This window comes from Ptychodera flava, unplaced genomic scaffold (assembly GCF_041260155.1).
Source record: "Ptychodera flava strain L36383 unplaced genomic scaffold, AS_Pfla_20210202 Scaffold_70__1_contigs__length_633064_pilon, whole genome shotgun sequence".
Lineage (NCBI taxonomy): Eukaryota > Metazoa > Hemichordata > Enteropneusta > Ptychoderidae > Ptychodera > Ptychodera flava.
In genome coordinates this window covers 340,660-365,595 of record NW_027248392.1, presented here as the reverse complement: position 1 = coordinate 365,595, position 24,936 = coordinate 340,660, and the positions used below count along the sequence as shown (strand labels likewise).

Below are 24,936 nucleotides of genomic sequence, written 5' to 3'. Positions count from 1 at the left end.
TCATAGTGGGCATAGCTTATTGAAAATTACGTGCTGTCGGGGAAAATCTGGAAAAGGAACTGGTAGCGGCAAGTAATGAACATCGATCAAATTTATAATAGGCGCAATAGTTACAATTTAAATTTAGGCATAAAGGACTGGTAATGCATTGGTAAGATGTATGGAAGTTAAGAATGCCTCAAAAAGTAAATGCTTGAGGCATATTGTCTGATACCTTTGTTGTAAATTCAACCTGTACCTTGGGTCTGCTGTTGAAGGGTATCTTTTTGGTATGTACACCCAAATGACGCCTAAAAACCCTACCCGAAAAAAACCTAAAGTGGCCAATTCTGGATGGTATTGGGTGGGCACCAGAAGTGTACCTCTGGTATGCTCTTGTGGGCGTCTTTTAGGTATAAACCCTAAAAACGCCTAAAATCAGTACCCGGAACAAACCTAAAGTGGCCAAATCTGGATGGTTTTAGGTTTACCTTAAGTATACCTGGGGTGTGCTGTCTTGAGTGTTTTTCAGGTATACTCAAGGTTCACCCAGGGTATGTGTTTTCGGGTATAATTCAGGTACGCCTGATTCCGGTAAGGTAAACGACCCCAAACCGCCCGGATCTCAGTCAACTGTATCGGGCTCAACGTCTACTCTGTCAGCGTCAACTCAAACTTTCATTCTAGACAACTTTACCCAACAAACTGGCAATATACTAAATTTACGTCGGAAAAAAATTCAAACTGTGTATCGTATTGAAAAAAAAATCTTACCAGGGCCACGGAGCAAATTAAAAAAGCCAACAAACCCCAACAGAAACATTGGAATGATCGTGTGCAAGGTCGCTGTATTATATGCCAGGGAAAAAAAAATTCTAGCTTTTTCAGGACGGTGCAAAAGGGGGGGGGGGCAGAAGTAGACAAGATTACGACCAATGTGTTACCGCCGATGGTACATAACGTACTGTTGATAGCAAGTAGTTCGGTGTCCAGTGATAAACACGATTCCTAATATACCACGGCTGTTGATTTGAACTGCCTGCGATCGAAAATTGTCAATACAAAGACATGATGTCAATAATTTTGCGAGATTATAAGTACCCGCTGTCTTCTCGCCAAATAGCTGCGATCAAGATTATTATGATAGAAGCAATTGACCGCCGAACACCTGCTCGCTCTTCTTATACACAACGTGTAAATATGGGTTATTCCTGCTGAGAAATACGACAGCAAATATTGCAATGTGAATTTCTTACTATCTTCCTCGCAATGATATTTTCATCTGTGTCTATTTTACCATGGTTAATGGTCCAATTTCTGACGATTTTTACTGACAAAGAATCAGTTCACACTTATCGTGGGAACACATTACAAACACGTTCAAAAAATTTTCATCACATGAAAGATTACCGTAATCCCCGTTCAAAAGATGTAGGAAATGTATAATTGGTCGTTTATCATGAACAATCCCGAACTGCAAATGATTTTTCTTCTGAACAACAACTGTTCCCGACAACTTTACAATCGCACTCCGGTCATCACATGATGGTTGTAACCGTACATGTGCTGCCGCCAATGGAGAATCAAAAAAATCAAAAGTCAAAAAGTATAAAAAAATATCAATATCCAAGCAATGTAAACTAGAGTAATTTTGATAGGGTCAATTTATTGTACATTATAAAAAATCTCCAGGCCACTCGGAACATATCGTAAGATTATGATGTCACTCGTTCAAATACTACACTCACACGGTAGGGTAAAACTGGGAACTCGGATCGTTATATACTGCTTCCGCCAAGCGAGTCCGCTTAGCTAAAGATGGTAAAATGACCATAATTATTATTGCTAGTCTCTGTAAATTTTGCCGACTATTCATTAGTTGTCGAATTTCTTGAGTTTGTCCGAAAACTATTTCAGTGAATGACGTAAGGTTCAGGACATGTGAGTGCGAACGCAATATCGATATCGGGAAAGCAAAATCAGTCACAGACAATCGAGGAAGAACGTAAGAGTCTATTACATGTAATCTGCGAATTAAATGAATCCTAGGTTACTATGAAAGTAAAAAAGGTAATTTGGTGCCCTGGTTGGGAAAGAAAAATTAATCAAAAAAACGTCACATAATATTAGAGCAATTTAGTAAAAAACAAACTCAGAAAAACGTGTAGAGAAGAACGACATCACGGCAATCTTCAGACTTTTCATCATGTTTCAGTCTGAATGTCAACATTTGATGCTATAATCTATTTCAAGTGTCTCTTTTTGGTCAAATCTGACAGAGATGAGTCAATCGCGATTTAGTTTCATCGCCCCGACCCGACCCGACACGAAATAATGCAGCTCATGGGCACCTGCATAATCATAATGAACGTATCCAATGGGCGTTCACTGCCTCGGCCATTGACCATGCATCGCCAGCAAACAACGGTTTTAGACGTCACGAGAGCATTCTTTTCGCACTCTGTGAGCGGTTGAGTGATTTGGTTAGGCCACAGTCACTCTATCCATAGAGGGACTGTGGTTAGGCAATCGGATTTGGATCGGACTCGAGTTGATTTCGGCCGAAAACAGTCAGAAAAGTAGTTGTTCGTGCTCCGTCCAAATTGGATCAGCATGTTGCCGGTTTTGTCCATGGCAATCAGCAGAGCCGTGGTTGGAGGCCGTATAACACTGGGAACACAGGGCATCATACGCAGGGCTTGGCCACTATATACTTCCAAAAGAGATCTATCAGAAAATATCGTACTGCGGGTCAACATACACATCACCCATTCATAGGCCTACAGGTACACAGATCAACAAACAAACAGGGAGAGGCAATCTGCTTGAAACCATGAAGCAGTCCATTTGTGTCGGAACTCATCTGAGACTCGTAATCACAAGTATTTTGCTCAGTGGTAAGAATCGTTTATTCATTGTTGACATCGCAATCGATCCGATGTACACATCAAATGTTTGATCGTTTGCACCTTTTCGCGTCCCCTCGTGATTGGCAGCTGTTTGAATGCTTTCATCTATTGTTCTATGGACGCTTTGAACACAACATCGAAGCAGTTTTGGCATCAAAAATCAACTTAAAATGGAAAAAATGAGAGAATTTCACCAACAAGTTGATGCAACAAGTATTTACAAAACGTAATATGTTGGAACAGTGCTTTAATTTACACCATGGTTGTTGAAAGATCTAGATTTTCAGGAGCATTCGTTGACGCTGTTACCATACGCCACTCATATTGGATTATGATTGCCCAGGGAGATAGGGGGTATTTATAGGCTCCCCCTGCCTTTAAAAGAATTAGATAACATTTATAAGCAGTTCATTTATGTACAGTATATAGATCCGATGTACGCGACCCCGCCATTCAACATGATTGTAACTGGACCGACAAATTCTGGCAAAACCGAATATGTGATGGATCTCATCACCGGTCCGTACTTAAGGAAATTTGAATATATAGTTTTCATTTGTCCAACATTCATGAACAATAAAACGTATAATAAAAGATTCAATTTCACCGATAATAATGTGTTTGTGTTTCTGGTCGGACTTGATGCTGTGGATTATACACTAGCCTTCGTACATAAAGAATGGGCCGGCACGAAGACGTTAATAATCCTCGACGACTGCGCCTCGTCCAAAGATATGAAGAAGCGCAGTGACGTTTTAGTCAAACTTGGTTTCAGCGCAAGACACGACGGATTATCTGTCTGGGTTCTGACTCAACCATTCAGGAAAAATATACAGATGTTAGTACTTTTTTACACGCCAAGCAAGACAGACAACAAAACTATTATAAAAGAATATGGAATGGAGGTGTCAGAACGGGAGTTGGATTCCCTAATCAGACAATTGAAAAATACACCATTCAGTAAACTAGTATTTCATTTACGGCATCTGTACGACATTCAATTTTTCGTATAATATAGCTAATCATGGCTTCGCAGATAGGACCTGAAGGTTTCACCAATAGGAACACCGAAGGAACTCTAAGAGAATTATATTACAACCCGAAAATTAGGTTTGGAGGTGTACAAAAATTATATGACGCAGCACGCGCAAGCGGACTAAAAGTTACTAAGAAAGAGGTGCAGGACTGGTTAAAAACTCAGCTAACTTATAATCTACATAAACCGGTACCTCGTACTCGTGGCGGCCGGCGAGTTTTCGTAACATCGATAGCCGCTCAGTGGGAAGCGGATCTCGTGGAATTCCCTTCACCGTTCGCAAAAGAGAATAAAAACATTCGATACATGCTAACAGTAATCGATGTGCTCAGCAAATATGCATGGGCTAGGCCGATACAGTCAAAAATGGCTGATGATTCTCTGAAGGCGCTACAAGACATAATTAAGAAATCCGGGAGGCAACCCGACAAACTTCAGACAGATGAGGGGCGGGAATTTACTAACCGAAAAATGCAGAAATGGTTGGAGGAGGCGGGTATTCACTTGTTTCACACCTACAGTGACAAAAAAGCTAGCGTCGTTGAACGTTTTGATCGTACATTAAAGACGATGATGTGGAAATACTTCACATACAGACAGACACGTTCCTGGCTCCCCATTCTACCACAACTTCTCGAGAATTACAATAACACCATACACGGAAGTATCAAAATGAAACCCGTCGACGTAACAGAGGACAACGATTGGCAGGCATTTTATACACTTGACCCTGAGTTGGCAGCCATGGGAGCTAACCCTGAATTCAAGCCGGGAGAAAGGGTCCGAATTACAAAATACAAGACCACTTTCAGGAAAGGATATTTACCAAATTGGACCGAGGAGATTTTCATAGTTTCAAAAGTGGTGTACGCGGCTGGACTGGGAACGCCGCCAGTTTACAAAATAAAAGATCTGAATGGAGAGGAAATACTTGGCACTTTCTCTTCTGATGAACTTCAGAGCGCTGCTGGTGCCTACGAGCTGTACAGAGAAGAACGAATTTTGAAGACGAAAAAAATTAGAGGAAAGAAATATTATCTGATGAAATGGCGTGGTTATCAAGAAAGTTTCAATAGTTGGGAGCCAGAGGAAAACGGTTGAACGGTTCTGAAGGAGTACTTTCTGTAGTTCCTGTGCTGGTCTAACGCAAGTAATTACGAAAGTAATTACGAAAGTTATTGAATAAGTACCATGAAGCAAGCCTTAATTTCTTGAGAGCCGAAAGTGTCAGTTTACCACCACCCCGCTTCCAACCACCTGGCCAAGTATTTATCATGTATTGTCGTAAGTAATGTTCACTTATTGCATCTTTTTTGGCTGTATGTGGATGAGGTGGTACAGGGGAGCCGTAATCGTAGGGTTCTGAAGGGGCACATATTAAGTTTGCAAGATCTTCAAAGCGACTTCTCATGTTGCCATGGTCCGTTCTTTCCAGTCCTCCTTGTTCAGCTTTATCGATAAGTTCTGGCTGAAGTATAATGTACACAACTGACATGAGCCATAGACAAGTAACTTTAAAGTCTTGCCCGTAACCGTAGGGTTCCTTCGGCATCATATCAAGTGCCTGTAAGTCAAAAGAAGCATTATAAGCGTGCACAGATTCACAAGCATTACGAAGTTTGTGTAGGTTCTTGAGTGAGATTCGAGGTTGTTCTAGTTGTTCTTGATTAGGTGGATAGTAAGCTTTTTCAAGTTCCACCTCGCCGAAACCATCTATTAAAAATCCCTGGCTGCTGCCGCTATCGCGTGAGCCGCGTGCCAAGGGTCGCTATCGCGTGAGCCCCATGCAATTCCAAAATCAAAAGCTCGTGGAGATTCGGTATCAATTGTTGGATTAAGTATATTCTTGAGAACTTCAGGTGTAAGAGGTTGACTAATTATCAAACATGGAAGTCTGTAGTCGTTGCGAATTTCCAAGAAAGTCTGTTTGAACTGCTTATGAATCTCTTCTAGTTCTTTTAAGGTAGCTATTTCATATTGTCTGGCTCGAGTCAGAATATTCCGCCTACAATAATCAAAAGGCATATCTTTGAATATGATAATGAAACTGTGTAAATCATCAAATGCCTTTGAAACCATCTTTTTTTCTGAATCCGTGGAAACGTGGGAACGGATTCGAGAAAAAGTCAGATGTTGAGAATTAAGAAGGCGATTTAAATATGGAAGAGTCACAAATAATGTGGTCGGTGGCGCCCGCCAAAATTACTACATCGTAACTCTTACCACTTCCAGTTGGCCCATTTATGAATATGTATGACATTTTTGTGCTATATATCATAGAAAATTTTTTTTAAAATTATTTTTCGTACGATAAGACAATGATAATCCTTTCTATTTCAGATGCAATAAAAATACTTGAAAGTGTAGAAAACAATATTCAAATCAGTGACGGCAAACTCATATTTGGTGAATATGTAGATCCTTTCATATATGTAGACAGTGAGCTAGAAGTGGTTTTTCCCATCGGGCCTAAATATGGTTCTAAAGATCCAGCTACATGCGATGAAATATGTGTCCGTTGGCTACCGAGTCTTCAAAAGTTTACCGATCTGATAGTTTTCCGTACCTTAGGTGAAAGTTTCGATGCAAGCACTGCTAAAAGCTATGCTGCAAGCCTGGCCGCTCACTCCAAGAATACTATAGGATTTTACAATCCTTCTAAAGTGTATCAGAAGTGAGGGAGCGACACACAGACAAAGTATTTTAAATTTCGGTTTAAAAGAGGGATTCACAATCACGATTTCGCTACATGTATTGATATAGTTCAAGAAATTGACTATGGTTTTAAAGCAGTGAGCCCATTGCCAGCCAGAGAAAATCCTGCTATTGTACCTCGTAATATCCAAAAAGGTAGTAAGATAGAATTCTTAGCATTTAAACCGCGCTTAAATAAGCGTACCCTTTCTTTCACTATAGAGAGGTTATTTTGTGCCGCAGCTAATAAACCAGAAATTCAAGATGTGGAAGAACTAGTCGACTTAGAAAGATTAGGCTAGATATATAAACAAATAAATGCTGTCAAAAATATTATAGTAGATTTTGATGACCTATCATAGAATAATTATTTTTTCTTTTTAAACATTTTTAGGATAGTATATATTATAAATATTATTATGGACATTTCCCGTCGATTACGTACAGCATTCAAGGGAGAAGTTTTACGAAAGGAATTTCCTGAAATCAAGCGAGTCAGGGATATCGAAACGCTGGTGGATATCGAAGGTATGACCAAAATAAGAAACATGTACTCTGTTTATGCAGAAATGGAAGTCAAATTAGTGGATCCGAAAAACGGTAATACACAAAATCGTACATTGCCTGTTAAATTAAAAGATACATACACAAAAGATGTAAGAGGATCGGGATCGGATGTGAAACAACAATTAATAGATCGCTACGACTATATGCTTGAAACAATTGAAAATATCGAGGGTTTTGGTCTCGTTCTCAGGGAGATACTTAATTTTGAAGTAATTCTAGTTGAAGTTTTACTCGGGGCCGGCCGCACCAGCCCGATTCAACTTCCAGGATGGTTAAAAAATAAGCATTGTGTGAGCGATCTTATTCTTCCTTTCGGTAGCGAGAATTGTTTTCGATACGCAGTTGTAGCAAGTATAAAGTTAGGTGATATCACGTTTCGTGAAAAGAAATGTTGACAGACTAGAAAAAAATGGAATACGTACACTCCATTTATGGCCGATTACTGTTTTGATGGAATACCATTTCCTACGCCCGCCGATGAGACTGTATTCAAGCGCTTCGAGCAGCAAAATCCAGGCATCAAACTCCAAGTATTTCAGATCTACGAGAATGATCCCGCCCCGTCCGACATAACTGTGTTATATAGTAGCTGTAGCGGAGCCGAAAGCGGAGCGGATCAAATAGCGAATATCTTACTAATAGTCGGCGAAGACACGGGTCACTATGTACCAATTACTGCGTTAAATCGCCTTCTTAATTCTCAAAATGATCGTAAGAATGTGCACAGACGGAAGTGTATTTGTATGGTTTGTAAGCCAGGTTTTGCGTCAACAGAAGAATTAGAAGTACATCAGGTGTACTGTGAAACAGACACTGCTCAGCCAGTTTTTCCTAAGGAAGTGTGTCAATTCGAAGGCCATCGGAAAAAGGTTCCTTGTCCCTACGTCGTGTATGCAGATACTAAGGCAATTATTGAGAAGGACACCCGCCGACACATTCCAATTTGTATTTCGTATGTTATGATTGAACGATGGTCAGGCCAATCCGAAGGGAAGCCGAAAGTTTTAAGTGAAAGAACATTCACTGGTATAGATTGTGTTACAGAATTTCTAAAGGATATGAAGAAAAGGGCTGAGAATTATTCGAAATCGTATTATTAGAAAATAAAACCGATGAAAGATAGATCTAATTACAATGATCCAGACTGTATTGCATGTGGAGATGAAGCCGGATACCGAATAGTGAAGGGTGAAAATACTTTTTATTGTGAAAAGTGTCGCCCATCAATAACCATTCATATATACTTTCACAACCTCAAGGGATACGATGGTTCTTTATTTTACAAAAAATATATGAAATCAGGGATGTTGACACCGGAGGGGGTCCTTCGGAACCAGAGCCAAATATCATAGCTAAGACGGGTAATGGTGGAATTATGTGTCTTATGAAAACATTTATTTTTAGTGCCTCAATTGTTGGCGATGGGGAGAGGGAGACAAAGAAACGTTTCTTTTCTATAAAGTTTACGGACAGTGCTCAGTTGATGTCTGGGTCGCTCGCTAAGTTGGCAAAGACTGTGCCAGAGAATGGATGGACGGCAGTACCACTTTCGTACCCAGACATTCAGCGGGCAAAAGGTTTCTTCCAGTATGAATATTTAGATTCACCAGAGCGATTGGAATAGGACCAGCTCCCACCAAGACACAAATTTTATAGCGAATTAACGGAAGAGGGGATTTCTGAGTCTGATTACGAACATGCATTGCGAGTATGTGACGAAGTTGGATTTAAGACGATTCGTGATTATATGGAATTCTATTGTGAGACGGACGTTCTCCTTCTTGCAAATATATTCGAAAATTTCCATGACACATGTTTAGAAGCAAATAAGTTAGATCCAGCCCGCTATATGTCAGCGCCCGGCTTGACATGGGATGCTATGTTACTTTATACAGGTAATAAATTTAAACTCATTCAAGATGCTGAGTAGATGAATTTCATTCAGAGGGGAATTCGAGGTGGCATCAGTCAATGTGATATTCATTATTTACAGACAAATCATCCGGCTTACGGGAATTATGATCCGGAGAAACCGTTAACCGAAATAAAATATCTCGATGCTAATAATCTTTATGGCTGGGCAATGAGTCAGGCAATGCCAGTGGGTGGACTTCATTGGATGACGATGGAAGAATTGTTAGAATATGAAGGTGGAGCAGGCTTGGATTGGCGACCCGGCGCTAGATTTCTGCCAAGTTTTCTAGAAGTAGACTTAGAATATCCGGCTGAATTACATGAAGTCGAAGAACACAGCAATCTACCTCTCGCGCCGCATCTCTATGAATTTCCGAGGCAGGGCAGTCGACTGATTACAAGTCTAATAGACAGAGAGAAATACGTCTTACATAATAAACTGCTTGAATTCTATCTTTGGATGGGAATGCGACTGAAAAAGATTAATCGGGCGCTCGCATTTGAAGAGGCTCCATGTCTCAAACAATACATTGACTTTAACACTAAAATGAAGACAAAGGGAAAGACAGATTTTGAAAAGAATTTCTATTAGCTGATGAATAACGCGATGTTCGGTAAGACAATAGAAGACGTTCGAAAGTACAGAGACTTTAAATTTGTTTCGGGCCGGAACCCCTATCAGAACAGTTCCGATAGTGGTCGTAAAAAGATTCAGAAGTATGATCCAAAGATGAAACATATATTTCTCATAGCTTCCGAAGAGGATGGCGATTCCTGCAACAGTGTCCTACTGGAACTGAAAAGGGATCAATATGAATATAAAAAGCCAGTTTTCATTGGCGCGGCAGTACTCGAACTTTCTAAGTTGCTTATGTATGAGACGCATTACAATTACTTTCGAAAGCAGTTCCCGGGAATACGATTAGCCTACATAGATACTGACAGTTTTGTTTCCAGTGCACCTCTTCCTTCTGCAGACACCGCCAGCGTCAGCACTTTCAATGATATAGTTCGAGAAGATGTTGAAGAGAATGGTGAGAAGTCGATATATGATACTAGTGGGATGAACTCTGCGATGGCCCCCGATTTTCCAAAGATTAATAAAAAGGTGATAGGTAAATTTAAAGATGAGTTGAATGGAGAACCTATTCTTGATTTTGTCGGCATACGCTCAAAAATGTATGCTTTTCGGACTCCAACTTTGGAGACGAAAAAAATAAAGGGATAAAAGATGTTTGTTTTAGAAAACATTTGAACTTTGAAGACTATAAGGATCTGTTTGAAACTGGGAAATTCCGAAGGATGGAGACCGAGCGGGCACAATTTTTACAGTTTGTACGGAAAAAACCTGGAGATGTCCGTAGTGAAAAGCGCAGTAAAATCATGATGGCGCCAAATGATATCAAACGTCTACAGTTATACAATCCAGACGCGGGCGAATGGCTGGCAGAAACATGGGCGATAGGACGGAGTTAACTTTCATATCCATTTAATCCATAAGGTTGCATGTATCTTTCTAGCGGCGGACTAAATTCTTCTTGTTTTTGTATTTCTAGTGCCTGATGAAATATGTTTTGAATAAGTTCTGAGGTGCGGGTATCTTTATTCTCTTGTTTCTTTATAGATGCGCCTTTTTCTTGTATTTGTGTAAGCAGCTGTTTATATTGAACGTAATAATGTTTATATTTCTCTCGCCTTTTTGATACTCCTGTTTTTCCTTGTATTACATCAATAATAACACCTGGTATAGGAGTTAAAGCTAAAAGAACTGGAACTGTCGGAATTGCTGCTATGACAGCAGAACTTACAAGAATTCCCTTAGTCACATTAAGAGCCATATCAATTCGGCCCATTAATTTATAACTGCGACGATATGCAGCGCTGGTTCTTTCGATATAGTCGGCCAACTGTTCAACGCTTTCAACAACTGAGACGTGCATTTTTTACTGTATATGTAAGAAATGATAAAAATAATTGTAGTAATATAGATAGACAATATGGCAACAGGAGGAGAATATATACTATTCAAGGATTTCGATGATGCAAATTTGAATGATGATGATGCTACTGCTGAAACAACTTTTTCCTATGATGATGCCTTTGCAAACACTGACCCTTTAGTGTATAGCCCAATGGTGGATCATTTAACTAAACAGAGAGTAGAAATTACAAAACAAATGGCTGAACAATTCTTAAAAGAGAATAAAATTGAAAATCCGGCAGCACGAATTGAATTGGTTAATAATGCTGAGATTAGGAATGGAAAGCTGTATTATAAAAACCTCAGGCTATCAAAAACTACAGGACGTGGATTTAGATTGCTCGAGACAGTAAAAAGAGAAGGAGGAGGATATGAATTTGTAAGTAAAGTATACACATGGAGTGGATTCGAATATCCCTTTAGCACAGAGCCTGAATTAGTGAGTTCTACATTGTATTCTGAAGATGTGAAAAATGATAAAATACCGGCTGAGAAGATGACGCCAGAAGACATGGGTATATACAAAGATGAACTGACATTCTTACGGCAAGATGCTAGCAGCAATGGACATAAATTACAAGCTTTTGAAAATAAAATCGAAAAATGGAGCAATCTAAATCCCGAATATAGAGCTTTTGTTGATGAATTAAAGATGGCAAATATGCGTCTTGATGAGCTTTACAGTGAAAGAGATAAAACTATGTCAGAGCAGACAGAACTTGCACCCGAACTCAGAACAAGACTAGCTAAAATCAATAATCGAATTGAAGTACAACATGATATGATCAGTGGGGCACGTGAAAGACTGGCGTCGACTAGGTCTCTTCGTAATGTAATTTCTGATCCAGAATTGTCACTCAGGCTGAAGCTGACAGAGCTATTTAAACGAAATGGTATAACAATCGCTGCAATACTGACTGCCCTTGGAATGACAATATCAACAATTGCCCTGGTTGTAACTAAAAGAGGACTAGGAGGAGCAGCAGGAACTGACGAAAACACAGGGGGTTCAGGTACGCCCAAAGTATACACAAAAGCTAAAGAAATTGTAAAGCAACTTGGCGAATGGTTAAAAACGTTGGCCGCAAAAAGTGCTGCTGCAATACCAGGTTTAATCGGTTCACTTGTTAGTTTTCTATTAAAAACAGCAGGATCGGTGGTTGGATTTGTTGGAGAACAGCTATGGATATTTTTAACAGGTTTAACATTAGTCATAATAAATAAAATTATGTATTGATACAGAGTCTAATAAATTCTGAAGACGACTCCGTAGGGATAATAAATAAAATTATGTTATTTATGTATTGATATATGACCCCTACGGAATCGGCATGTTTGGTAAAAAGAATATTACAAAGTTTCTTTCTAAAAATAAAGACCTGTCTGGTTTCTCTGTCAAATTGGAATGGTGCAAACTCGGACGAGTGAATCGACATATCCTTCAAACAAATCCAGGTGTCAGACTCAAAGATGATAATCTATATCATAACATATTAGCTTTCGTGAAGGAATGTCAAAAGACTAACTTCTTTAAGCGACTAGAATTCATAAACGTATTCTAAGAGATAGATAATGATGACCAGGAGGTCATATATTTACAAGAATATTGGGTTCTTCGATTGATTCGCGACACAGGTAATCGATTTATCTTTCAATCAGATGGAAATATTTATGTAAAGATGTGAATTTTTTCTTCTGAGTTATATTATATACACGAAGTGAAACTTAAGATGTGATTTATTTTGAATTTTTCTTCTGAGTTACTATATACAATACATGAAGTGAAGATGTGATTTATTTTGAATTTTTCTTCTGAGTTATTATATACACGAAGTGAAACTTAAGATGTAATTAATTTTCTTTTTAACTGTAATTTTTTTCTTCTTAGTTACTATATACATTACACGAAAATGGGATACGATAGATCATTATTACCGACTTTCAGCAACCGAATACCACAGGGAACGAAGTCAGAAAGAACTCATCAAGTGATTGCTCATAATCCAAGTGAGGCAGATCCAGGTCAGACACTTATGACGATGTCCAAAGTTAGAAAGCGGAGTAGTACTAGTTCCAGATACTTTCAACCTGGTTTTTGATCTCGAAGTAACGGGACATGAAGATAACCGAGTAGTACAAAATGTTGCAAAGAATTTGGTGGAGCGTATGGTTCTGTCTCACATTTGAGGGTCAGGAACTTTTTAATATGAATAAATATAATCTTATTGAATGTTATCGCGATCTCTTCAAACATAAAAAGGAGAGAACGAACATGACACTGTACGGAATTCAGAATGAAAATCTAAGAAAATTGAGAAGTGGCGCGGCCAATGCAAATGCCGACAGGCTTTCAAAATGGGAGGATCTTTTACTTTTCGACACGTATAAAACAAAATATGCTATTCGTTTGACTCATCCCCTCATAACAGGTCATGGGGTTGCATATCCATCAGCATTAGGGAGTCATATTGAATGGGAAATTACGCTTGCACCCGCCTCCCAATTACTTGTCAGTAATAATAATGTTACACCCAATTATAAATTAAAAAACATTCAAATGGAATACGAAACAATATCTGATTCCGACCTCGCGACATCAACTGAAACAACAACAACGGTAAAAGTTACCTTTACGAGCATTTACATTATTTTAGAACAATCTCATTCAAAGAATCAACCACGGTTATCAATGAAAATATAAATGTACCACGACGTAGCATGAGAGGTATCGTGATACTCTTCACTAAAAATCAGAATCAGTCAGAACCTAATAGCGAACTTTTCTTTAATCCATCCATTGAATCTGTGTCTGTAATGATTGAGGGCATTGCGAATAAAATATATGTGATAGTCACCAGTAGAAATCGAATATTATGTCACTTGTTCTAAACGGAGATAGAGCGCGCTGAACATTCGTATGCGTACATACGTGTGTACTGTAAGTGAGCACATGTCTAGCTACGCTGGGATGGTAGATGATCAAATACGCAAGTAGTCCTTGCTTCCGTTGTTGAGATAATTTCAAAAATGTCAAAAAATGTAGCACTAGTATGTTTTGAACGTTAATAAAAAATGGAAAGTAAAGGAGAAGTTCCGCATTGCACGTAGTTGAAACAAGCAGAGGTCGTAGTTCAGGTCATGTCATTATGTGCCCCGGAAGTTTTACAACATGTCATCGTCAACCTCAGTCACGGACCTCGAGTCATCGGATATGTACGGAATGGCATGGCCTTATGGCATGGACATGGCTCTTGCTTAGTGAAGGCTGAATAGGTACGTATATTTAATCAGTTAATAGTAATTTGCAACAGCCAACAATAAACTGAAAACAAGACCGGGTGAAATTCAGGTAGCCTTTGCTGAAACACGTTCGATTATCGAGTCGATATGTTCGATTCACGTAATTGATTTTGTAAAAGCTGAGCCACTTTCCAAGTTCAATCTCCGTCAAACACATGTAATCATGTCTCTTACGGAACACAAATTTAATGAACACAAATTTAATATTGTTGACCTCAAGGAAGAAAATGAGCGAGATTTGGCTGAGTTTTTGCATCATGGTCATACAGCTATCGAACCCACACGTCAAAGGAAGGTGACAGCAGTATTGAACAGTCCGACACACATTCGCTCGGCTCGGATTTTTTGTGTAAATCATACATGTCATATGTGAAGATGTCCCAAATCATGTTTAAAACTGGTTGAAGGCTTGTTTAGGCTGCTATCGTTATGAATTATTTTTTCAGTATGTCGAGTACCTAGCTATGAAATTCATAACTTTGAAAATAGACCGATTTCACTTCATTTTGACGACATGCCGACTCGGTGCATGGCGCGCCCATTGACTACTCGCTTGGATGATTGACAATTGGATGCGTGTCGACCCAATGTATTTTAGATAATTTGTATCACTACGTGTTTTCGTTTAGCTTTGTTTTCTTTCAGCTTAGATAATGGTTGCCATGACCCGGATGATCCAGTCCGAGAGTATATAGACCAGTGGGCCTCTATTTTCAGTTTGTGTTGTCAAGATGATGTTGACGTGATTGAACAGACCCATCGCTGCAGTCTATAACGTGAGTATACTTGTCTGTGTTTGTACAGCTGATAATATTATTGGGGGCTAGAGTTTTGTTTCAACTATTAGTACTTCTCATTATTCAGACTTAAAAAAAATATGTTTGTATTGGCTATTGCCTTGGCATTCAGTTCATAAAGACAGCCTGGGTTTATTTGTATGTTGTTTGCAGTTAATTCATAAAAAGTGGCTTGATCAGAAAGAGAACTAAAATAATAGAAAGATTTTGAAACACTAAAAATGTAAAATCAATTATGTCACTGTTTGTTTTGATAACTGGCATGCAGATAAGTTCTGTTGTGGCTGAGCATGTTTTCAGATTTTCTGTGGATGATGCTAATATTTTATTAGATTTTGGTCATGTTCCTTTTTTGACTGTCAGAAAACCTTCTTCAATTTCTACTTTATGAAGTGATTGTCTGCATTCTAGAACATTTATGCCCAGCTTGGACTTACAACAGTAATTTGATAGCTAGCTGAATTACTGTACAATTACCCTGTCACTTATATTCAATCTTGACAGTTGTAGCATGCTAGCAAGCTACACCTACCTATTTTGCGTAGAAAAATTCTAATCAAGATTTGATTGCAAAAACTTTGACTGTTCTTAAATCCTAAAAACTTATTGTAATTTACTAATCAATTTTCTTCTCATTCTTTTAGGTTTAACTGCCATGTGTATAAATTGAAATTAATTATTCTGATGCCAACATAGTTTTCCATGGCTGCCTGAAGTCCTTGCTGTCCACATTTAAAGTAAGTGTCGTTGTTGTATATAAATGTCATGTCACAAAGGTCTGCATTGTTGATTATTATATACCAGAATTCGTACACCTGCATAAACCTATGGAATAAGTGCCCTCACATCTGCAGTTTCTTCCACATCACACCTGGCATGTTGCTCATATTTGGATGTACAAGCACTGTTTTTAGCTCATATTTGGTTTTATATATAAATACCAAAAAGAACTTATATGATGAGTCGCTGTCATCTGTATGCCTGTATATTTGTGGGTATATATGTGTGGATGTATGTCCGTCACACACAAAGGCTCCCATACCGCCAAAGCTACCGTCACAGTATTTGGTGTACAGGTAGATGTAGGGGCTGAGATGTGAATTTGTTCAAATGAACACGTCAGTGTCAAAAATGTGCAAATGAGGTAAGAAAAAGGGAAATCCTGCAAATGTGAAGGAGTGGTGGCAGTGAACTGAATTAGCCCACACATCTGAATAAGAGGATTTTGACCTTTAACCTATTTGTATGCAGGATACCTATTATGTTTTGGAGTGGTAGCAGTAACTGAAACAGCTAATTGGTCATTGCCTGTCATCGTTTATGAACTGTGACATATTAACAGATCTGCTGAAACCATGGATGTCTATTTTTGTACATCCATGGTTGAAAGATTCTCTGCTATGCATGTTGCTAAAGTTGACCTTCAGTACCTAAAGTTTCTGACCATTTTTACTTTTGTCATTCTTAATTTTCTGGTTTAAATATTTCTTGTTGTTTTTCTGGTTGTACTGTGCAGAAATTGTCATAACATCAACGTATAATTTTCCTGCACTGAACAGATAGAAATAACACTTATTGTTGATCTTTGGTATGTACCAATTCTTATCAAATTTGAGCGACACGGTATAATTGCGGTATTTTTAATTTATTTAACAATGCTGAATCACATGCAGCCAAATCTATTTCAAAACACAGCGGGCACAGTCCTTGGATCACAGAAATTAATCAGAAAAGTTTATTGTGGTGATGACATTAATTAAACATCCAAGTATGAAAGTGCAAGGGTTAATGAGGAATTAAAAGCATATTACCTGTACCTGTATCTTCTTGAATTTTTAATATGATTTCAAATCAAAAGTCACTCAAGCCAAAGTTCTTTCCAGTTTGGCCACAGAAAGTTTTCAAATATTGGTAAAGAACATACAATTTAGGTTTTTAACAATAAAGTAATTTTTGGCTTGCAAGCCAAATATGACCGCCATCAGTGAGAACACATAATTATGCTCTTGAATTTGTAGACCAAGTCAATTGCTAAGGAATGATAAAGTAACATTTTAGATATAGTATGACTTACTGACATTAATGCAAAACATATCTTCAAAAATAGACGATGTATTTTGGCAAGAAAAGTACAAATTACAGAAAATTTCAAACAAAATGTAGTTGTATTTCTATCAGTTTGAAATGAGATTTGATGCAGAACACACATTTTAGGTTAGTCTTGACACAGCGGACCATTTTCAGCCAATACTGTATTTCTAATATGAGCCACACTGAAACGGTAATGCTGCTATAAGAAAAGACCTTTGTACTTGCTATCTGTCATTATGCTGTGTACTTCTTCCATTTATGTCTATAGTAGTTTCAGTGACAATTGTCCCTTTTTAGGGTCTATGGATAGACCAAGTCTGTTGTCAATGAATGATAAAGTAGCATTTTAGATATACATGTGATAGGACAGGGAATGCAAAACATATCTTCAGTGGAGACAAATTACAGAAAAATTTTGAACCTAAGTGCATGACAAGATACAGCTGGATATCGCTTACTCACTTATTAATTAGGTGGAATTAAGTTGTAATATTTTATTCCCAAATTTACCTTTTAGTCATAAACGTTGTATACATTTTAATCCCTAGGGATGTTGATACAATATTTTTTACTCAAACTATTCACAAACTTTTTGGGGCAATCTTTTACCTGTCACCTTAAATAACCTATGGACCATGAATGTGTTTTGAGACAGTATTGAAGATTGTGATCATAATGTAGTTGAATTTCCTGTCAGATGGTAATAAAATATGATGTAGAAAATATATTTCAAGTTATTTTTGACATAGCAGACCATTTTCAGCAAATATTTCCAATATGAGCCACACTGAAAAGGTTATGCTGTCAAAAGAACAGCCCTTTGCACTTGATATCTGGTGTTATGCTGTGTATCTCCTCCACATATCTGTAGTGTTTAGTATTATCATAATTGTGAGTTAACATTGGACCCGGAATGGCCTGCCATACCCCTTGGGCTCCAAAATACATATCAGGGTCATACATATTATTTGTACTGTGTGTTAATCCAATGAATCTTTGGATCATGGTTCCAAACGCAATAACAGGTGCAAGCACAGAGCCTTTTACTTGATGGTTACACACTTCAGCAGTGTAATTTCATTCAGGAGATTGGTGTGGTGCATTGAATGACACCAGACATTTGGTAAACAGATTTATACACCCGTACAATACTTATATCTCATAGAGTCAAATTGGAAACAATTCCGTATTCGCATTTCTGTAACAGGGTATCATCTAGTGATTGAAGCTCTCACTATACATAATGCTTATTTCAAGAGATGTCAACTAACTGAACCAACACTAGCTACTGAACTGATCAACTTAGGCAGCTAATCATAATCATTGCATACTTTATTTGTCAGTTTGATATTTCCAAGACAGCTGAAAAAAATTGATTTTATTTTGTTCTTATATTTCAGTATGTCACAAGAAGAATCCCGGTGCTCCAGCTACAAGAGTTCACAAGATTCAGACCATGTCTGTGTTCACTCCATAGATTGCAGAAAAATAGTTTCCTTGGAAATGAAAATTATTATAGAGTTCCATTGAAAGTTTATCCACTAGCATGGGATGTATACAGTGACTGTCTTCACGTGTAGACTTGTGATAATATGAAGGCATTGGACATTTTGACCTGAACCCATATCTGTATTCGCTCTATGGATACTATTGCAGTAAAATAGTTCCATGGAAATGTAAAATTGTTTCCACGGAAATGTAAAATTATAAGAGATACGTTGTAAGTTTGTCCACTGATATGGGATGTATACAGTGACTGTCTTCACGTGTAGACTTGTGATAATATGAAGGCATTGGACATTTTGACCTGAACCCATGTCTGTATTTGCTTCACGGATGATGTTGCAGAAAATTGGTTTCCATGGAAATGTAAAATTGTCATGAAGCTCAGTTGAAAAATTTGTCCACTAGTCTCTAGTAATAATAAAGCAATGTATGTTTTTAACCTGAACCCATGAAAGTGGTACATAATTATTTAATTTTCTAGAATGTTTTTGCTGCAATGCCATATGTACTGTTGCGGAAAATTAATTTCCATTGAGAAATCTCAAAGAAGTCTCTTAAGAATATACGACCGGTAAAATTGAAAGTGTTGTCATTTCTCTAAATTGTTGAGTTTAAGATTCTTCTTTGAAAATATTATCAAAATGCGTAATAATACATGAGAGTCATTGCGCTCGTTTGTTTAGATACAAGACCATGAATTTCAACATTTATGAGAAAAAACGCTGAGTGATCATTTTTTCACCCATGCTTTTTCTATGGACAAAATCATTCAATGCTGTTTATCTCAAGCTTATGTGCGATGACCATGCACTTTTATTTTATCACTATTATTTATTTCTTGTGACTGACCTTTTCTGCAATTTTCATGAAAATGACAATAGTGCAAGTTTATTAAACCAGCAATTCTAAATGTAATCCTATGAGAAGGGGTAAATTCCACACATGCTCAATGCTCGTACATCAACTCTTTTCTTATTCCCATTTGAAAATGGTTACCATGGAAACCACTTCTAAATAGAAATCCATCAATCTTAATTTTTTGTGTCAGTACAAGTAAAACATTCTTTGTGTGATAGTAATTCTATAACTGTAAATGCAACTTTGCCATTGCCAATCAATTTACATGTCTCTCAGTGCAGAATGTGTGGCTGAAGATGTACTGGTACTTTACAGTGTAGTGATGTGAATGTAAATGCTTCTGTATGGCTTTTTCAATGGCAAATTTTATGTGGAAGTTAATGGAATAAAACTCTGAAACTTTGCATAAACAATATTTGGTTAGTGTTCTTTCCATTTGTGTTGAAAACTCTATTTTGATAAAAGTGACATAACATTTGATTTCTACTGGTGACTGTCACATATGCTCAGAAGATGTTACAAGTAAATTTTGGCGAGAGGCATGACGGTATTTTTTTGAAGATAAAGATTGGTGTGAAATTGATATAGATGAAGTTGATTATTTGAAGAATAAATTCTGTCTGTTTATCGATCTGCGTAGTTTTAAAGATATTGAATTTCATGGAAATGGTCTTAGAGTAAGGAACACAAAGGATGGTATACAGCTTGAAATTCTGAAAAAAAATACTTCAGTTAAGGTTGGCGACGATGTTCGAGATGATAATATATTTGCCCATGTTTATGTTATTAGTGATGCCCAGGTCTCTGTTGAAAATAGTAGATTAAAATCTATACTATTTTAGTTAACTCCAAGTTCAGAAAAAATTCCACAGAAATTCAGACCTCAGTCATGCAGTAGGAAAAAATTCAAATACTCACATCAAATAGACTCCAGTTCTGCTTCTGTTAGTGTGTGATTCCGTCGACTGACTGACAACACTAGTTCCGAAGGGCACATCAGCTAGACTCCGGTTCTGCTTCCGTTAGTGTGTGCTTCCATCGACTGACTGACAACACTAGTTCCGAAGGGGATAAAAGCCCTTTATATAGGCTAGTTTGATGGTGAATTTCCCACGGAATTCCCCTCACGTACATGTCTATACATGTTGTGTGTTTATAAATAGGTCAGACAGCTGTGCGTGAATGCGGCTGCGTATATAGACATGTCAGGGGAATTCCCTACTGAGTTCGGTCAATGCACTGTCGCGGTGACCAGTATATGAACTCACGTACGCGTACGTTCCGGTAGGTGTCATTTTAGCTACATGGAGGGAGTTCCCATGTAGCTAAAATGGGGGAAAAACAAAATTCGTGTCACAAAAAACAAGTATTATATACTACTGCGATCGATGCTGTGCTCTCCTAACATTTTTAATGATAGATTCAGACATGGAAACATGGAAGGCATGCCCAACGATTTTTTGGTCTATGAAGCTTTAGCAGAATAGGGCTTCTGCCTATCGATTTAATCACTCAGTAATGTCGCGGCTCAGCTCAACTTGTATGGCTTTATGAGTACTTCATACTTGGAGATATATTTAAACCAAAAAACGTCACCTCAATATAAGCTCAACTGAGTATATAAGTACAGTATGATCTTCAGGAAAGTGATATAGAAGGATTAAAACGTTAAGCCATTCGTTGAGCGTTGATAACTTTCCTTTATCACATAAAGATATGTAAATTCACAATCAGAATCGGAACCAACAGCGCGGCGTTGAGCTATCGAAGCAACCTGTAATATGAACTCTGTAACGCTGTAGATAGTATGTTATAGGCAGTCGACAACAAAAGAGAGTTTCCGTCAAGTGATAAAAGTTTGTATGTGTGTACGTGCACGATATATGTCACTGCAAACATCAATGTCCGTAAAACGTACACATTGATGATCGGGATTGTGATTGATGAGTTGACACCTGCGGAGACCTGTGACGGCAACGTTGTGCCCTCAGGCATGCAATGACGTAACCTGGACCGGGTGTCATCGCTCGGAGCCTTTTGAGTTTACAAAGATCATACGCTTAAAGTAGCCACTGATTATTTGCATATATCCTTGTCGACGGGCCGTTTTACTCATTTAATGAAAGTAACCCAATGAAATAAAACACAGACTGACCGCGACAATAATTTTGCAATCTCTGACAAAAAATTGATCCATCCACATCAAAAGATAAATACGAAGATTGTTCATGTGATAAAGATTATGTCCCATGTCTGACTTCTCTGTATACTCGTGTTTTTCGTTGGGCCAAACAGCTTCCCGCCTTGGCATAAAGTTTTACGACTCTTCGATCACTCTTGTATGCGATGACGTCAAACAGAGAAAAATGCCATGGGATTATGTAAATGATTATGACCGTGTACATTTCTAGCTACCTAGTCTCTAAAATCAGTTCCCTATATCGTTTGAATGAAGAAATAACGTATTAGAAATGAGAACATATGAATAGTACATACCTGGTCTAGAGATGTAGGCAACTGCAACTAAAATAATTGATAATATACTTGGAAACTGCATAGTACCAACAAGGAAGCAATCTGTGGAAATGAAGGAAAGAGTGACTTTTATGACATGATACAAACTAAGAGAGAATGTGTTTGGATTTTTCTCTGTGGTAGAGGCATTGATCCGCATTCTTCCTATAATTTCACGTTTTAGACATTATTACATAATGATACACCATTGACCTGTACCTGAAATGTATACTAAATTGCATACATTTCATTCTAGAGTGATGTTTTAAAAGTTTATTTCGATGAGAAATGCGTCTATTACAAAAGCATATGCTGTGAAAATATATACGGTGTGTAATTTTCCCCTTCTTAAAATTTTATCAACGTTTCTGGTAAGTAATTGTTTCTTTTTCCGTCCCTTCTTTTTAGAAACATTTCTGAATTGGAACTGTTTTTCATAGATTGACTCCCTCGCACAGAGACGTAAGATTACAAGTGCGTTTTTCAACAGCACGTGGTAAGCCTAGATGATATCTTTGTGCTCGAAAACGAAGATCGACTCAAGCATTGAATTCGAAATCGGCCACGCTGAGCGTGTGTCCGATAGCAGGGAAGCATTTTGCTGAACTTGACCTCGGCCAAAGCTATCGCGGTTGCTACTCAGTATCGTCTTCGTCACAAGCCTCATTTCGTCGATCTTTACTTCTTGTTGTCCATTACTTTGCTATATTGAACAGCGCAACACATCGGTCGATGCTTTCAACTTATAAGGGACTGGACATAAATTACAGGGGGAGGGTGGGCCGGTGTTTTTTTGGGGTGAGTCGCCATTTTTCGCGCAAGCATTTTTGAAGGGTCATAAAATTTTGTGCAAGCCTATGGGGGAGGGTCACCTTTTTTCATGCATCAAAGCTGAAATTGCGTACGCACGTATTGAAGAATATGGAATACTGAAAAAAGAAAAACTACCTCCAGGCACTTTCATTCTCTGTCCTTTCAATTTTTGGCGCGCCCTTCGTGCGCAAATTTCAGGTATAATAAACAATGTATTGATGATCCAAGCAGCCACTTTGATTTCAGTTGTCATGATTTCTACTTATTCAACTCCTCTATTGTACATAACTGCCCCCTATAATGACTCTCTCAATAACAATTTGGGAGATCACTTATTTGACATCATTCTCCCATTGACAATACATTGGGTGTAGGTTGGTGTCAAAAGTTCATGTCGCTGTAAGTACATTTTTTTAATTTTTTTTTGAGGACATTGACAGAATACAAATTATTCAGAATAGTGCATAGTGTCATCAATAACAACTGGAAGCTTCGGGTCGAACAACTTTTGAATGACACTTTAGGATCAGATAACCTATGAGTTATTTGTAGTTTCCTCATAGCCTACAATGTATTGTGAATCAACATTTCGGTGAAATTCCAAAATCAAGTTTGTTGCACAACCCTTGACTTGAAACCACTATAGTCTAACTTTGAACATTAATACAAATAATCAAGTGTACATAAATGCACAGATTTTCCTATTCTTGTATTGGAAAAAATGTTAATACGGTTTCATAATAGACTGCCATGTATAATGAATCAACATTTCGGTGAAATTCCTAAATCAAATTTCTTGCAAACCAATTGACTTGAAACCACTCTAGTCTAATCATGAACATTTATACCAATAATCAAGTGTACCCATGTTAATCAAGTATATCTATATCGGTTATTAAACATCAATAGATGAACAGATATTGCTAGTTTTATACTGGAAAATACACATTCGTAGTTTTCTTATAGTTGACTACCATGTATAGTGGAATTAACATTATTGATTAAATCTAAAAATTACATTTTTTGTACAGGCATGTACTTTTTACCTGCCACTTCAAGCAAAGTACATTTACATGAATTATCACACACATATGATTTGATTTTTTTTTGACAACGCGTTATATCGGCCACATTTTGCCTTCCTTTCGGTAGGGCGACTTAAAAAGTATAGCAAGTCAATGAACACATTGCGGGCTTGTTGGTGGGGGGGTACTGAGTAACAGGGGAGGGTCACTTATTTCCATGCACGGATAATGGGGAGGGTCACTAATTTTTGTGCATGAACTTTTGAAGGGTTACTATTTTTGACGCAGCGGTTTTTTGAAAAACACCGGCCCACCTCCCCTGTAATTTATGTCCAGTCCCTAAAGAAAAACAATTCTTGACGGAAACTCAGCTACGTGTCGTCGATTTTCCACAGCGTTCATTGAATACCTGTACCGATAGCAAAGTGTACATTGACCCGCAGAATGCGCCTTGGGACAAATATTTATACCCTCGAACTTTCACAAGACTTTTGCCACTCTTCGGGGCTCTTTCTTATGAAGTAAATTAAGCTTGTCCACACGTGTTGTTATAAATCATTAAATAATGTCAGGCTCGACTAGCGAACAGCTATATTTTCTGGCTCCACATTACCACTGAAATGTAAATTTTGTATTTGCCTGTTATGACTTGTGAAATGTACTACTACTACTTTTCACGGTAATAAACCAAGTCAGATATCCATTTCTTGAAACTACCTCGTCATAAAGAAAAAGGAATGAACAACTACAAGTTACTAGGTTCGTCAGATAAAAACATGCATTTAAAAGCTGAGAACTTTGACCGCAGTAACGTTGGCATTTTGAAGATTGTATGTCAAGCTTAAGGTAGACAGGGTCAAACTCTCTGCATTCCTACGTATCTACCGATTTTAAGAAAGATTATTTTATAATACACAATAAAACTTTACCGAAAAGAGTACTTAATACAACA

At 37.8% G+C, this 24,936-nt stretch overlaps 1 long non-coding RNA gene across 1 annotated transcript; it reads left to right on the top strand.

Moving 5' to 3' along the window:
- The first annotated feature begins 13,927 nt into the window (after positions 1-13,927).
- LOC139128781 (uncharacterized) lies at positions 13,928-20,045 on the top strand. The gene is made up of 4 exons (XR_011551408.1): positions 13,928-14,353; positions 15,010-15,156; positions 15,822-15,914; positions 18,669-20,045. It is a non-coding gene; the product is annotated as an uncharacterized lncRNA (long non-coding RNA).
- The last annotated feature ends 4,891 nt before the right edge of the window (positions 20,046-24,936 follow it).